Source organism: Aedes aegypti, chromosome 2, assembly GCF_002204515.2.
Source record: "Aedes aegypti strain LVP_AGWG chromosome 2, AaegL5.0 Primary Assembly, whole genome shotgun sequence".
NCBI classification, from domain to species: Eukaryota; Metazoa; Arthropoda; class Insecta; order Diptera; family Culicidae; genus Aedes; species Aedes aegypti.
In genome coordinates this window covers 153,864,517-153,878,475 of record NC_035108.1, presented here as the reverse complement: position 1 = coordinate 153,878,475, position 13,959 = coordinate 153,864,517, and the positions used below count along the sequence as shown (strand labels likewise).

The window sequence follows — 13,959 nt, the reverse complement described above, 5'->3', positions numbered from 1 at the left end:
CAAGCTGAGTTCTTATTTAACCTCCACATCGTTCCAGGCATATTTCACATTCGTTTCAGGAATCACAGAGTGAGCTTTTATATATAAAGGTCAAAACGTAGACGTATGGCTCCGCATTTTTTTAAGCATGCTAGTAAGGATTTCACATTGGCAATGAACATAGATCAGGCATTTATATGCTCTCGTATTAAAAGGCACAAAAACTGGTCTAATCATTCGCTGCACTCGTTGAAATCATTGTATATAAACAGCAAAAATAACAGTTATTTACCCCGACGTGAGTCAATGAAAATCGCATCTAATATTATACCATTTAATTCTACTAGAGTTTGCATCTTTTGACAGATTCGCATATATTGACCTCAACTGTGAAGTCGTCTTCAGTGCCGTATGCAAGATTCGATAATTTGAAAAATTCGTAATACTTTCGATGCTCAAAACATATTTTTTTGGTAACATGTAAAAGTGTTGTACTTTGATATATAGGAGAAACAATGAATTTTGTATGGAGAGTGCAAACATGTTGAAAAAAAAAATGATTTAATCTAAATTTTATCGTGCAATTTTGACCAAAAAATATCTCTAATGAAAGAATAAGTCGTATTCTGCATGCTTACTGAGTTAGATCATCAAAAAGTTTGATAAATCACACTTTAAATATCATTTCATCAACCAGTGTTTTATACAACTTTGGCGACCTGTAGCTAACAATTGTGACGTGCAAGAACATTTCTAAGAACGGCATCAGATTCAGCGACCCCAAATCTACTAAAGACACATAATTTATTCCTTGTGACACGTAAAAAGGTCATTTTTGTTACGCTGTATTATTTATATTCTGTCTCTTCAAAAAGCAATTTATTATCCCAACAAAAAATCTACGAAAAAGTACCTACTTCAAATAATATCCTTCCTCTCTGATTTTGATGCTTTAACTGAACAATTGAATCAAAAAGTTGATGCATTTTTACATTGGCTGAAGCAGTCTAAGTTGGTGTAAAGTTTACTAATAAAATTGTTATTAGATTAGGTTTTCCTTATGGATCCAAATATTTTTTTTTAATATTTTGAATTGATATGATCATTCTTTGGATGATGAAAAAAGACGAGCTGTTTAATTTTGCGCTGTTTAATAACTGCGGAACACGTTTTTGTCTCCAGCATCAAAATAGCGCTATGCACTTAATTAAGAGTTGCTGAATCCATTGCCGTTTTCAGAAATATCATAGCACGTCTAGTTTTTGAGATATTGACTGTTGAAAATGCAAAAAATGACTATTTCAGCCAACTTGCATGCAAGTTTGCCAGCTTGTAAGGTAATATATTGGCTTAATTTGCCACAGAATTTAAACTTTACGTGTATAACAATACTTATCATCAAAGTATGTATTAGTTTCTACAGAAACGTTATTTTTTGATAGTTTAGAGAATTGTTGTATATTGCCATATAGAAGAAACGAAGAACTTTGTATGGAGACTGCAAGCATGTTGAAAAAATCGGTTTAATCGAAATTTAATCGCGCAATTTCAATCAAATTATGTCTGAAATGAAAGTTCAAATTCTATTTTGCATGTTTGGTGGATTAGATTACAAAAAAAGTATGATAAATTGTACTTTAAATTTCATGTAAACATTAATAAAACCAGTGTTTTATAAAACTTTGGCGACCTGTAGCTAAAAATTGTGACGTGCTGGAACATTTCTGAGAATGGCACCAGATTCAGCAACCCCAAATCTAATAGAGACACATAATTTGATCCTTGAGACACGCAAAAATGTCATTTTTGTTACGCTGTGTAACATACACATAGCAGTTATTACTGAAACTTGTTTGAAACATGGATCCAAACTCAAAAAACATCCAAACTTTTTTGTTTATCGTAATGATCGACTTGATGGGACACGTGGGGGAGTTGGAATCATCATTCATAGGCGTATAAAACACCAAATTTTTTGGTCATTTGGTACCAATGTTTTTGTAACTTTGGGTGTTTCTGTTAAAACACAACTTGTTAAATATACTTTCAAAGTTGCCTATTTGCCCTTCCAATGCATTGGACAGCTAATTAATTTGTTTCAAATTGACGGAATTTCTTCGAAAACGAATTTTGATATTGACAATGCTCTCGAAATTTTAACAAATTCCATTGTTTACATTACTGAAATGGGAAATGAAATGCTAGTCTTTCACTTTAGGTGACGATCTCAAACACTTGATCCACCTTGAAAACATCAGGAAAAGCAATCTTAAAGTACCGTTGTAGCATTGATCATTTTCATTTTATATTCTCCAAATTTTATTTGAAAAAAAGGATAATATTTCAAGTTTAATATCTTTAAAACCTGAACTGGCGTTCGTTGTTTTCAGAACAAAAAAATAATAATAATAATGTTTGCAATGATATTGATAAATAAAGTATTAAAACATACATATATATTGAAAACTTTTCTAAAAAAATGCTACCGAGCATGTATGTTTTACATGCTCAGTAAACCTAAGTGTGTAAAAAAAATCACAGCATTTTCACCACTTGAAATAAAAAGAATAAAAAGCCTTCCAATTGCGAATTATCCTGCTCTGTTATTTTTCCAAGAACCACACCATTGCGAAACATGCTCTCGGTGAGATGTTCATTTCATTATACACGCCCAGTGTGAAATATGACATAGGCCGTGCTCCTGCTACTCAAGAAGCAAAAACATAGCAACTTCACGTACTACAAAGACGGCACGATACAGGTTTATGTGTGAATTCAAGTCACTTCATCCGGAAACAAAGGAAGAAAAAAAACAAGGAAACGGAGCACACCCACCTAGAAGAATGGAGGAGTGAGCATAATGCTATTTCTATGCTTTGCCCGTTCCCTGTTGGCTTCCTTGTTCGCTATTATGGTGTGACATAAAAGCTTGAGTCAAGCTTCGGATAATTTTTTGGTCAGGCTTCCTGTTGTATGTGATGATTAATAATGACGAATGAAAACCCATTCTTAAAATTGATACCTTGTCATTAATTTTAGTTTTTTTAGTGTTTTAGCACACGATCAGAAGATAATGAGCATACATTGTACAAAATTTGTATTTGCATTTTTTTTCGAGTGCGAAAATTAAAAAAAATCGAATATTTAAGATATAAAACAGATTTGCATTGCAAAATAGTGAAAATAGAGAGGGTTAAAATTTAACAATTTCTGTGTTTCATAGACTGAAGGTATACACAGAATAACTCATAAAATTGCACAATAATGGTAAAAACTATTTGTTTTTTCTTATTGCTAACTTTTTGAATCGTACTTTTTGTGGAATGTCTGTGTTTCTATCCGTTCGACTAGATAACAGCGTAGAGACGAGCATTTTAACGAACATGCTTCTTCAGTTTCTCTATTACAACTGGGAAAGTTCTTCAGTGCAGTGCAGTACAGTGGTATTGAAGATAAAGCAAAATGCTGACGGAACGACGACAACGGTCGTCGCTGTTTTGGCTTTTTATTGGATATCCCAAAATCCCAGCGTCACCGTTAGGCGGTAATCAAGGGTGTTGCGCCATGGCCATCTCTTCTCGGTTCCTCCCAGATGCGCATCAGTACACAGTGGTCCGAATCGACATTTTAGCAGGAAAAAAAAGTTTTGTTGTTCCGGTGCATATCAGCCTACTTTTTAATCAAAAGAGTGAACTAATTTTTCCATCAACAAAAACATCACTGAAAAATGTTGCTTTTCAGCACTGTTCTATAACTGTGCTGAAAAGTAGTACTTTTCAGTTCTGTTTTGGGAGTTGGCAAGTTAATATCTATGGGCCTCCATCGAAATGCTCTGGATTCTGGTTCTACATCCGATTTAAATTCGACTCAGGAGAGGGGTTTTAAGTGAAACTAGGTTTGATGTCCCTAGAAGTAAACCAATTATAATGACAATTTTTGAAATTGCAAATAAGTGGTGTGCAGGTCGTGGCAAAATTCAATTTTTCAGTACTAGTTGAATAAGTGAATGACTCATGCTGAAAAATCTTCATTTTACAACTTCCCAAGTATCCAAATAGCACTTTAATCTGCATTACGTGTTAATATAGTGCTGTTATAGAGTTCACATGCTCTATGATAGCCGTATAATTGCCCTATAAGTCTAACAAGGTGAATTAGCGGGCTATTGGTTACATGGGTTTGTTGCATACGTAACTATTTTCTGTGTTTTCGATGTTTTTGAACGTATGAAAGTTCTCACAATATAGCTTGTCAACCTCTTGTAGATGAGTCATTTTACTCCTTCCTTCCACTCCCCTGGCAGTTATTCTGTTTCCCAGATTGTGCCTATCAGCCGGTGCAGACATATGACCAGCCTCTCCGGGCCCATCTTTATGAGTTCAGCTCCGATACCATCCTTACCAGCAGCTTTATTGTTCTTTGAGCCTCCCTCAAAGTGGGGTTGGTTGATTGGTTTCCATCGTCCGCTGTACTGACGAAGGCATTTCCTCCGTTGTCCCGACCTTCATTGCCTGTGCTCTCTGTGCCATTCAGGTGTTCGTCGAAGTGCAGCTGTTACCTTTCGATCACCTCACGCTCGTCCTTATCCCTGCATATCTTGGCTCGCGGCAGGGAGCCGTTGCGAGATGCGTTGAGCGTCTGATAGAACTTGCGTGTTTCTTGAGACCGGCACAGCTGTTCCTTCTCTTCGCACTCCTTTGGCGTCCTCCATACGTCGTTTTTTTTTTCTCCCGAAAGTGGTGGGTCTGCTGTTGCCGTTTCCGTCTATAACGTTCTACGTTCTGTCGGGTCCCTTGCTGCAGCATGACCGCCCGCGCTGCATTCATCTTCTTCAGAATCTGCCTACATTTCTTGTCAAACCAATCGTTCCGTCGACTCCGTCCCACGTACCTGACGTTGCTTTCAGCTGCATTGTTGATGATTACTTTCACTGTTCTCCAGCAGTCCTCAAGAGGGGTTTCATCCAACTCACCCTCTTTCGGTCATGCAGCCTCGAGCTGCTGCGCGTTTGCAGTTGCGACATCTAGTTGCTTAAGCCATTCTAGGTCATACCGGGGCAGCCGTCGGTACCGTACGTTGTTTATGACGGAGAGTTTTGGTCGCAGTTTAATTATCAAGAGATAGTGGTCAGAGACAATGTTAGTGCCACTATAGGTAATGACGTCGATAATGTCCATCAATCTTAGAACGAGGTCGATTTTGGATTCTGTCTGCTGTGGTGATCTCCAGGTGTATCGGTATGTAAAGCTGTACTGGAAGTAGGTGCTACGAATGACTAGCCTTTTTCGTTCGTCAGTCGGTGGGCACTGAACTTTCCAATAGTCGGTCTGAACTCCTCCTCCTGGCCAACCTGAGTGTTTAGATCTCCAATGATGATTTTGACGTCGTGGCTTGGACAGCTGTCGTAGTAGCGTTCGAGCTGCGCGTAAAACCCGTCTCTATCATCATCAGAGCTTCCGGAGTGAGGACTGTACACGTTTATTATGCTGAAGTTGAAGTACCGGCCTTTGATCCTCAACTTGTACATTCACTCATTGATCGGCCACCACCCGATCACGCGCATCTGCATTTCACCCATCACTATAAAAGCTGTTCCCAGCTCACGTATGTTGCCGCAGCTCTGGTAGATGGTATGGTTCCTGCGCTAATGATTTTTTACGGCTGGCTTGCAGGGCCTGACACTACCAGGGGTTTTCCGGAGGACCATTCCCCTTGAGCGATTTGTCTCTGCTCCGTCACTTACATTTTGGGACCGCCCACACGTCATGTGGGTCATGTGAGACTTTTTATGATAGATGCTCCAGTGCCTGTTGGTTCTCTGGACTTTACTGCGCTGCTCGTCATACTCTTCAGGTGGACCAGTTGGATGTCGAGGTTGGTCTTGCGATTCCGGTTGAGAGGTGACTTCCAGTACGCGCCCCGATGACCCAAAGCCGGCGATTTGTCGTGATCGATACTACTCGGCGTAGTTCTCGACATTGAAGCCAGCCTATCCGATGGAGAGTTCCCCGCCGGAGAAATATCTCCCAAAACCGGTAACGTCACGCGTTGTTCTTATTCTGTTGTTGGTCGGAAGAGTGCCGAAGTCAGCCCAGCAATTCCGGTTGGAGGATGGCTTCCGATTCACTGGTGCTCCGACGACTTAAGCCAGTGACTCGCTACGGACTACTCAGAAAAGCCTCCTACGATGGATCTTTTCTACTCCGAGATATCCCCGACGGTGGAAGATCTTCCGAGCCGATGCTATCCGGGCAGATGCCGAGGTCGATCCTGGAATTCCGGTGGAGAGAAGCTTTCGGTACACAGATGCCCCGACTGAAATTTGCGTGTTGCCGTTGCTGTTTTGTGATCTACTCAGCTAGTCCTCGGCGAAGGATCTAGCCTATTCTTTGTGAATTCCGGAAAAGCGACATGGTCTATGCCAAGGTTTACCGCAACAACACAAGACATGAAAAAGAAGGCCAGCTACAAGCAGATCCCATTCCAGAATCACCATCAATCCGGCCACAGAGGGTGATCCGGATGTCGTCCAGATTTTAGCCGTACATGCTTCGGAATTGTTATGACCCTATTTATGTACCTCAATGCATACAATACCTGACAAGAAAGCAAATGTGTCTGTAAGACTTGTAAAATTCCTTGACCAATTGATATTTTGATTTATACTGACTGCAACGCCAATAACAGATAACTGTAGTCATGCTCAAAATATATGAATACTGCCAATTGGAGGCGCTAATGAGCATTATATGCAGGCTTGATTATTATCATTATTATTATCTTTATTATTGAGACTTTTAACCGTTGGCTGGTTCGTCTCCGATGCAGGCTTGATAATTCTCCTCAAAATCATCAGAGTTCGATGGCATGCTCTAGAGCAGCGTGCTGCCTTTGCCTCTTTGCGAGGGAGCGAAAAAATTCTAAGCAGAGAGGCAACGAAAAATGATCGAGGAAGATGCAGCACAAAACACAACAGAGTAAAATTCCATCAAAAAAGAATGCTCTCACAACTCCTCGAGGACTACCTTGTTCGGGCGGGACACTAAAGATTTATTTTGAAGCGTGAGTGAGGATGAGCATCGCAAAAAGAGCGAAAGAGTGCCTGAAAAAATCCTCGCATTTTTTTGCACTCTCAGTCGAATTGCATGAGGATCTGTGTGGAAAATTTTGAGTTTAGTTTTTACCTCCTCAGAAAAACGGCAAAATCGCTTCATCTTTGCATCGCAGAGGAGTTTCTATCAAGCCTGATTTTATGTTTCAAATTCATATAACTAGAGAATGAATCAATTTAAAAGACCAGTTCCTTCGAAAAAGTTGTACTTCAGTTCGACACTAAAGAGCTAAATCGGATTCATATGTATTTTCCGAGAATTTGGTGAACCAAACTGACAAAAATTCCAAAAAACGGGAACTGCAATATTACGATCTCAATCACAATAATTCAGAAATAGTTCCTATTTTTTTTCCAAAAGTTGTTTGAAGAATGCAACTGTGAACTCCCACAAAAAAAATAATTCAAAATTTAAACCTTAATGAAGCCTACCCAATCTTACTACTTTGACGCAAAACTAAATTACGAACTATTTCTTTGAAGACATTATATACACACTCGCAAAAAAACATGTGATTACGTCTTTTGGGATGTACATGAAAGAAGCGAACCGAATAACGTAAATTTGTGTCAAATTTTAAATGCGTTATTGTTTGATACAGGAAATGTCGATCCCAGTTCCATCGTTTTCGTGTCCTTGAAAATGTAAAATTACATTTTTTGTTCAATACATCTTCAAGGACACTTACATCACTTACATAATTTGTCATTAAGTCATACTGTGAATTACTTTCGCAGTAATTTTCATTTTGTTTAAAAGAGAAAATATTTTCATCCTATTAAATTGCCGATTCGAACCATAGTGAAGTGTACAGCACGCTTTGTCCGACGGATGCTGCTGCTCTTAATAAATGCTCGACATCTCATGAGGAAAGAAAACGTGCAAAGAAAACTTCAAATCCTACGGCGCTGGCGAAAAGCTGCTTCGCAGCACATCGGAATAAAAAGAACACAAGCTGTTAATGAGAAGAAACAGTTGTGCTGGGAAATACAAGCAGATAACATGATTTGCGGAGTCGTGTCGGATTCGAGCTGTGCTGGAGAGATGATTCCGGCTAAATTAAGACATTTTCACACTGCTGGTGTCGAAGCTAGTGAAAAATTGATAACGTTGCACCAACGACGGAACGAAACCATTAGAAACCACAAGAATGAGCTATATTAGATTCAAATATTAAAGTTTCGTATAAAGCTTTGTTGGAAAACATGAATTGGGTTTCATTTAATTTAAAAGTTGGTACTATATTCGTGATTTCAATGGAACATTAAAATAACCAATATGACCGCTATGCAAAGCATAGATAGCACCACCGTAGCCTTGTGTGTTTGACAGAACAGAATCTATGACATTTGGTCGAATGATGTTTAGTCGAAAGTACATTTGGTCGAATGGACATTTCGTCGAATGGACATTTCGTCGAATGGACATTTGGTCGAAAATAATTTAATTGCTCTAATTCTTGTTGATCATTGAAAAAAAGAAGAGCGTGTATGGTAAATGCCATTACTGGAGGTTGCATATGCTAGAGCAGCATGATAGAGTGCACGAAATCTGCATTGGTGTACTTGTATTTGTCTTGAACAAACTGCAGACCTTCAATTTGTTACGAGCTATACTCTGGGATTCAAGTTGATCACCCAGATTCCCCAACAAAATCGATTGACTCCTTGCGTCATCTAAAAGTCTTTCGACCAAATGTCCTAAAGCCGACAGAACAGCAATGCTGTCACAATGTTAAATCACATATACAGTGGCGCCTTTCTTTTGATGCGGTGAGCACTTGCAAAAAACTACCTTCAATGATCCATTTCCGAAATTTTACATGCTTCAGTATGTTGGGCACATATGATGTAAATTTATATGGCTTTTCCTAAGTGTATTAGTTCTAGCCATTGAACTTTACAGCTGAATGTAAAGAGCTAGAAACTAACCCAGGCTGCACGAAATAGCCATAAGCTGGATAATTTGAGACATCATCACACCAAGCTAGTCACACCTTATGACCAAATGTCCTTTATTTGAGGGAGACTTAAGAGCTACATTCTTCTCCCACCTCCAAAATCCCTAATTGTTAGAGCAAAGAGGAAAAACGCATGGAAGGGATGCATTGTGTTAACAATCAAGAAAATAGCTCCACTGTCTCCACATCACATCTTGTTCTATCTTTTCTTTGTTTAATTGTAATGAAGATGTTAATCTTATACATATATGCAACGCGGGACCGGATATGTCACCCAACTAGACAATAAATGTCATCGTAAACGGCAAAGCAAGCAAGAATGTTAGCGCTCTTCTAGGATTTTTATTACGCAGTTTAAAATTCGAGTCAGTCTTCGTTGCAACTGCTTTTGCAGCATTTTCTATTTTATGGACAGTATAAATCAGATTTCCAAAGTAATTACTTTGAGTGAGGACGTCAATGTTGTTTTCACCAGGTGTGAGACAAACAGTTTTGTGTTTCGATAATTTTGTCAAAGAACGTTGTTCTCATGTGTAGCGTGAAACTGAATGTTCTTCATAAATCCAAAATAAATCCATTATGTACTCTTATTTATTGAATCTTGTTTTATTAGAATTGAGGATTGATATTTTTTTTTGTTATAATAATTCTTTTTTTTTTCTTTACAGAATAAAATACATCAACTGGAATGTTTTGGTAAGTAATCTTGCTGAAATAAATCTGAAATATTTCAATAATTTTGTATGTATTCTCTGCGAGAATAAATTTGTATCCCACCAGGAAACTCTGAATGTCTTGAAAACCCTTCCTTATTTATTAGAAGCATTTGGCTTCGTAAATGAGCAAATATGGATTTCCACGCCTTAAAGTTATGTATCGAATTCCGAAATAAAAATCATATTCCCACAATTTCGATCAAAGCAGTTAACACCTTTAGTTCAATTTAGTTTGTGAAAACCAACACAGTTAGACTAAAATGTCAGTCTAGTACGGACACACCTCTTTGAACCCGTAATCAATCTTCCACAGGACTGTTAATGCAAATGATGCGTAATGCTATGGCTCGTATGGGGCTTTTCCGACACACCGGCACAAAATACTTTTCTGAGCGAACATGTTGAGTCCTATGAATACATAAGAAGCACATTGGAGAAGGACAAAAAACTTGTGATAGGCTAAGTAAAAAACGTCCGCATAATCGGTAAGACGGCGGCAAATGGCACTGGGAAAATTTTATCAAACGCGTTTCGTCACACGCAAACAGGCTATTAGCACGTGGTTAAGCTCTCCGCAAGGCAGCCGGATGAAAACCGGCGGCGAAATTCTTTGTTTGGTTGCCGCAGGGTCTGTAAGTATGATTTACTTCTACAGGTCCATTCAAGCGGTGAGTTGATTCGTGAAAAGCACTCAGAGCGTTAAAGACCAGCTTTAAGTGGTTTTGGTGATTTTCACTGAATCCTTCAGTAAGAAGAGTTTATAATCAATGCTGTTAAATGTCATGAATATAACTTGACTTTGACAATTGAATATAGCGAATATCTTCCATTTCCGTGGAAAAGTAATCGGAAAATGATTTTCCTGATAACCATTTCTGAAGGACTATCGGTTCGTGTGGAAAAATACTATAAGCATTTAACTTTTTCCTTAGCATGATTGTTATGGCCAATTAAATTCAATTCGTTTCAACCAATGTCACCTCGTATTCACGCGTATCTATCTAAAGATAAGCAATAAGGGCGGAATTAAAAGGTAAAATGATCATGGCTCATGGCATTACGGGTCAACTCTTCCCACTTGCAAAGGAACCGTGCAAAAAGATTCGACAAATTAGGTCATCTCACCGCGGATGAACAAAAATCCTCGCGCTTTTTGCGCTCTTTTCACCAACCAGCGATAAAGTTTTTCCCTTCAGTCAGCTTTCGAAATGGATAAATCTCGAGCAACTGTCAGGTTATTTTACAGTCCCCTGCGAGACATACCAAATTTTTTTTTCCTGGTTGTGCAAGAGTTTTTCTCTTCTTTGCAAGCAAGCAAGGGAAGCATTTCCATTTTAGCCTTCTTGCGCAGTGTTTGCGCTCAGGTTGTTAATCCGATGGTTATGGTGTTGGAAATTATGTACTTCATTAATTTCAATAATTAGCCCCGGGTGGAGGAAAAGTTGTTCCGGGCTTTTTGCTTTGCCTTTCTGGAGGTTGTCCTTTTTATTGTATCGTGAAATTTTTCATTTGTTTTGGGAATGGTACATGAACAGTTTTTGGGTTGACTAAATTTTGTTTGGTTAGGGAATATGTCAAAATGCCAATTAAAACAAATATGGACGTCATATTATAGTTATTCCTACATAATTGAATTTAGCATGAAAATCTGCTACACAACAACGAACTAAGACTGTCTTGGTAATAGTGGAACTCTCAGAGACATTCTTGATTTTTTTTTATCTAGCTATATCTAGATACTTAACTTCATCTGACCAATTTATTGGAACCCCTCTCATCGTGACAACATGTCTACTTGAAGGTTTCAAATAAACAGCTTTTGGTTTATGTGGGAAAATTATTAGTTGAGTTTTGGAAGCATTAGGAGAAATCTAGGGGGGCCCAGATAGCCGTAGCGGTAAACGCGCAGCTATTCAGCATGACCATGCTGAGGGTCGTGGGTTCGAATCCCGCTGGTCGAGGATCTTTTCGTAATGGAAATTTTCTCGATTCCCAGGGCATAGAGTATCTTCGTACCTGCCACACGATATACACATGCAAAAATGGTCAATCGGCAAAGAAAGCTCTCAGTTAATAACTGTGGAAGTGCTCATAAGAACACTAATCTGAGAAGCAGGCTTTGTCCCAGTTGGGACGTAACGCCAGAAAGAAGAAGAAGGAGAAATCTTCCATTTTTGGAAGTATGAAGGAAAAATATCCAAACTTTTTTGCAATCGACTACAGATGACACACAGGTTTCGTCCTCGGCATAGAGGACGAACAAAGATTTTTGACAACCCTGAGGTAACTCAGGTAAGTCAGATGTGAAAAATTGTATAATATTGGTCCCAAAATGCTGCCTTGAGGAACACCAGTTCTTACAGGAAGTCTTTCAGACCTGGAGTTCTGATAATTAACCTGAAGTGTACGATTTGACAGATAACTTTGAATTATTCTAACAATGTATGTTGGAAAATTGAAGTTTTATTAATTTTACGATCAAACCGTTACGCCAAACACTGTCGAATGCTTTTTCTATGTCTAGAAGAGCAAGACCAGTAGAATAGCCTTCAGATTTGTTGGAACGGATCAAATTTGTTACACATAAAAGTTGATAAGAGGTCGAATGTCCAGGGCGGAATCCGAACTGTTCATTGGCAAAAATTGAATTTTCGTTGATGTGGACCATCATTCTGTTCAAATTAACCTTATCAAAAAGTTTACTGATGGAGGAAAGCAAACTGATTGGACGATAGCTAGAAGCTTCTGCAGGATTTTTGTCTGATTTTAAAATTTTAAACCACAGCTTTTTTTTCATTTGTGAGGAAAATATGCGAATTGAAAACATTTGCTAAATATATCAACTAAGAATGATAAGCTACTCTCTGGAAGTTTCTTGATGAGGATGTAGAAAATTCCATCATCGCTAGGAACTTTCATATTTTTTTTTTTTAAATAACAGTTCTCACTTCTTCCAAATCAGTTTAACAGGAATTTTCGAAAACGTTCTCTTGATTGAGAATATTTTCGAAGTCCTGAGTAACTTGATTTTCAATTGGACTAGTAAGACCCAAATTAAAATTGTGCGCGGTTTCAAACTGCATAGCAAGTTTTTGGGCTTTTTCGCAATTAGTTAGTTATAATTTGTTTTCCTCTTTCAATGCCGGTAATTTCCAAAAGGGCTTAGAGCCAGGGTCCAGTTGAGAAATTTTATTTTCAATTTTTTTTTAAATTGTGAAAAACGTTTTTTGATTTCTTTCGGCAAATCCTGCCATATAATTTTCATAGCAGGATCGCGAGTGCGTTGAAATTGCCCTATGCTCACGTTTTTAAGGTGGATCAAGAGTTAAGATCATCGTCTATAATCACGGATTCATATTTTGGAATTGCAATGCTCCTGGCTTGGAAAATGGAATTTGTTAAAGTTTCAAGAGTATTGTCAGTATCATGTTTTGTTTGTAAAGAAATGATAACATCAAGATTAGAGTCAATAAATGTTTTATATATATATTCAAGTCGGCTATAGAACGGTAAATGATAAATAAAAAATAAAAAATGATAAATAATTGAAAGTAGAGCTGATAGGATTGAGAATCTCTTCATGGGATTTTTGAAATGTAACAGGGACATGATCAGAATCAAAATCAGCATTAGTAACCAATGACAAAACATTTTGAATTATTGCGAGTCTTTTTTTCGTAAGTAAGTTTGGAGCAAATTAACTTGCTGTTCAGAGCATTGAAAAGGCAAATAGGCAGCTATGAAAGTATATTCACCAAGCTGTGTTTCAACAGAAACACCTTAAGTTTCAAAAACTTTAGTTTCAAATGACGAAAACAGTTGATGTTTTATACGCCTATCAACCCAGTAAACACACCATCGTATATGAGTACAAAGGTGGAGGCGATATACGTACAACTTGCATGCAGCCTTATGGCGGGTATGGGTGGGTACATTATCTGATGATTTTCCGTTAGAATTTTCGGTTGACGAAAAGGTGGAGTTGAAGTTTCCTGTGGCGGTAGGGTTTTTTTCCATTTGATTTAAAACAATTAAGGACTGTTCATTTTTTAAAGTGGACACCTTGTGCATGCTGTATCTTTTTTATTAATCAATGAAATTTCAATCGGTTTTTTGCACATCGTTCGACTAGTATTGTACAATGTTGTGATAATAAAAATTCTCCAAAATAATTGAATTTCACACGAATATG

At 38.0% G+C, this 13,959-nt stretch overlaps 1 protein-coding gene across 27 annotated transcripts in view; it reads left to right on the top strand.

Annotated features, from left to right (window-relative positions):
- Positions 1 to 13,959, top strand: part of LOC5579421 (glutamate-gated chloride channel) — a 472,520-nt gene that overhangs the window by 116,935 nt on the left and 341,626 nt on the right. For all 27 annotated transcript variants that reach the window (XM_021842806.1, XM_021842827.1, XM_021842825.1 and 24 more), the window contains exon 2: positions 9,720 to 9,747. The gene's annotated coding sequence lies outside the window, so the exon portion shown is untranslated. The remainder of the gene's footprint in view (positions 1 to 9,719; positions 9,748 to 13,959) is intronic.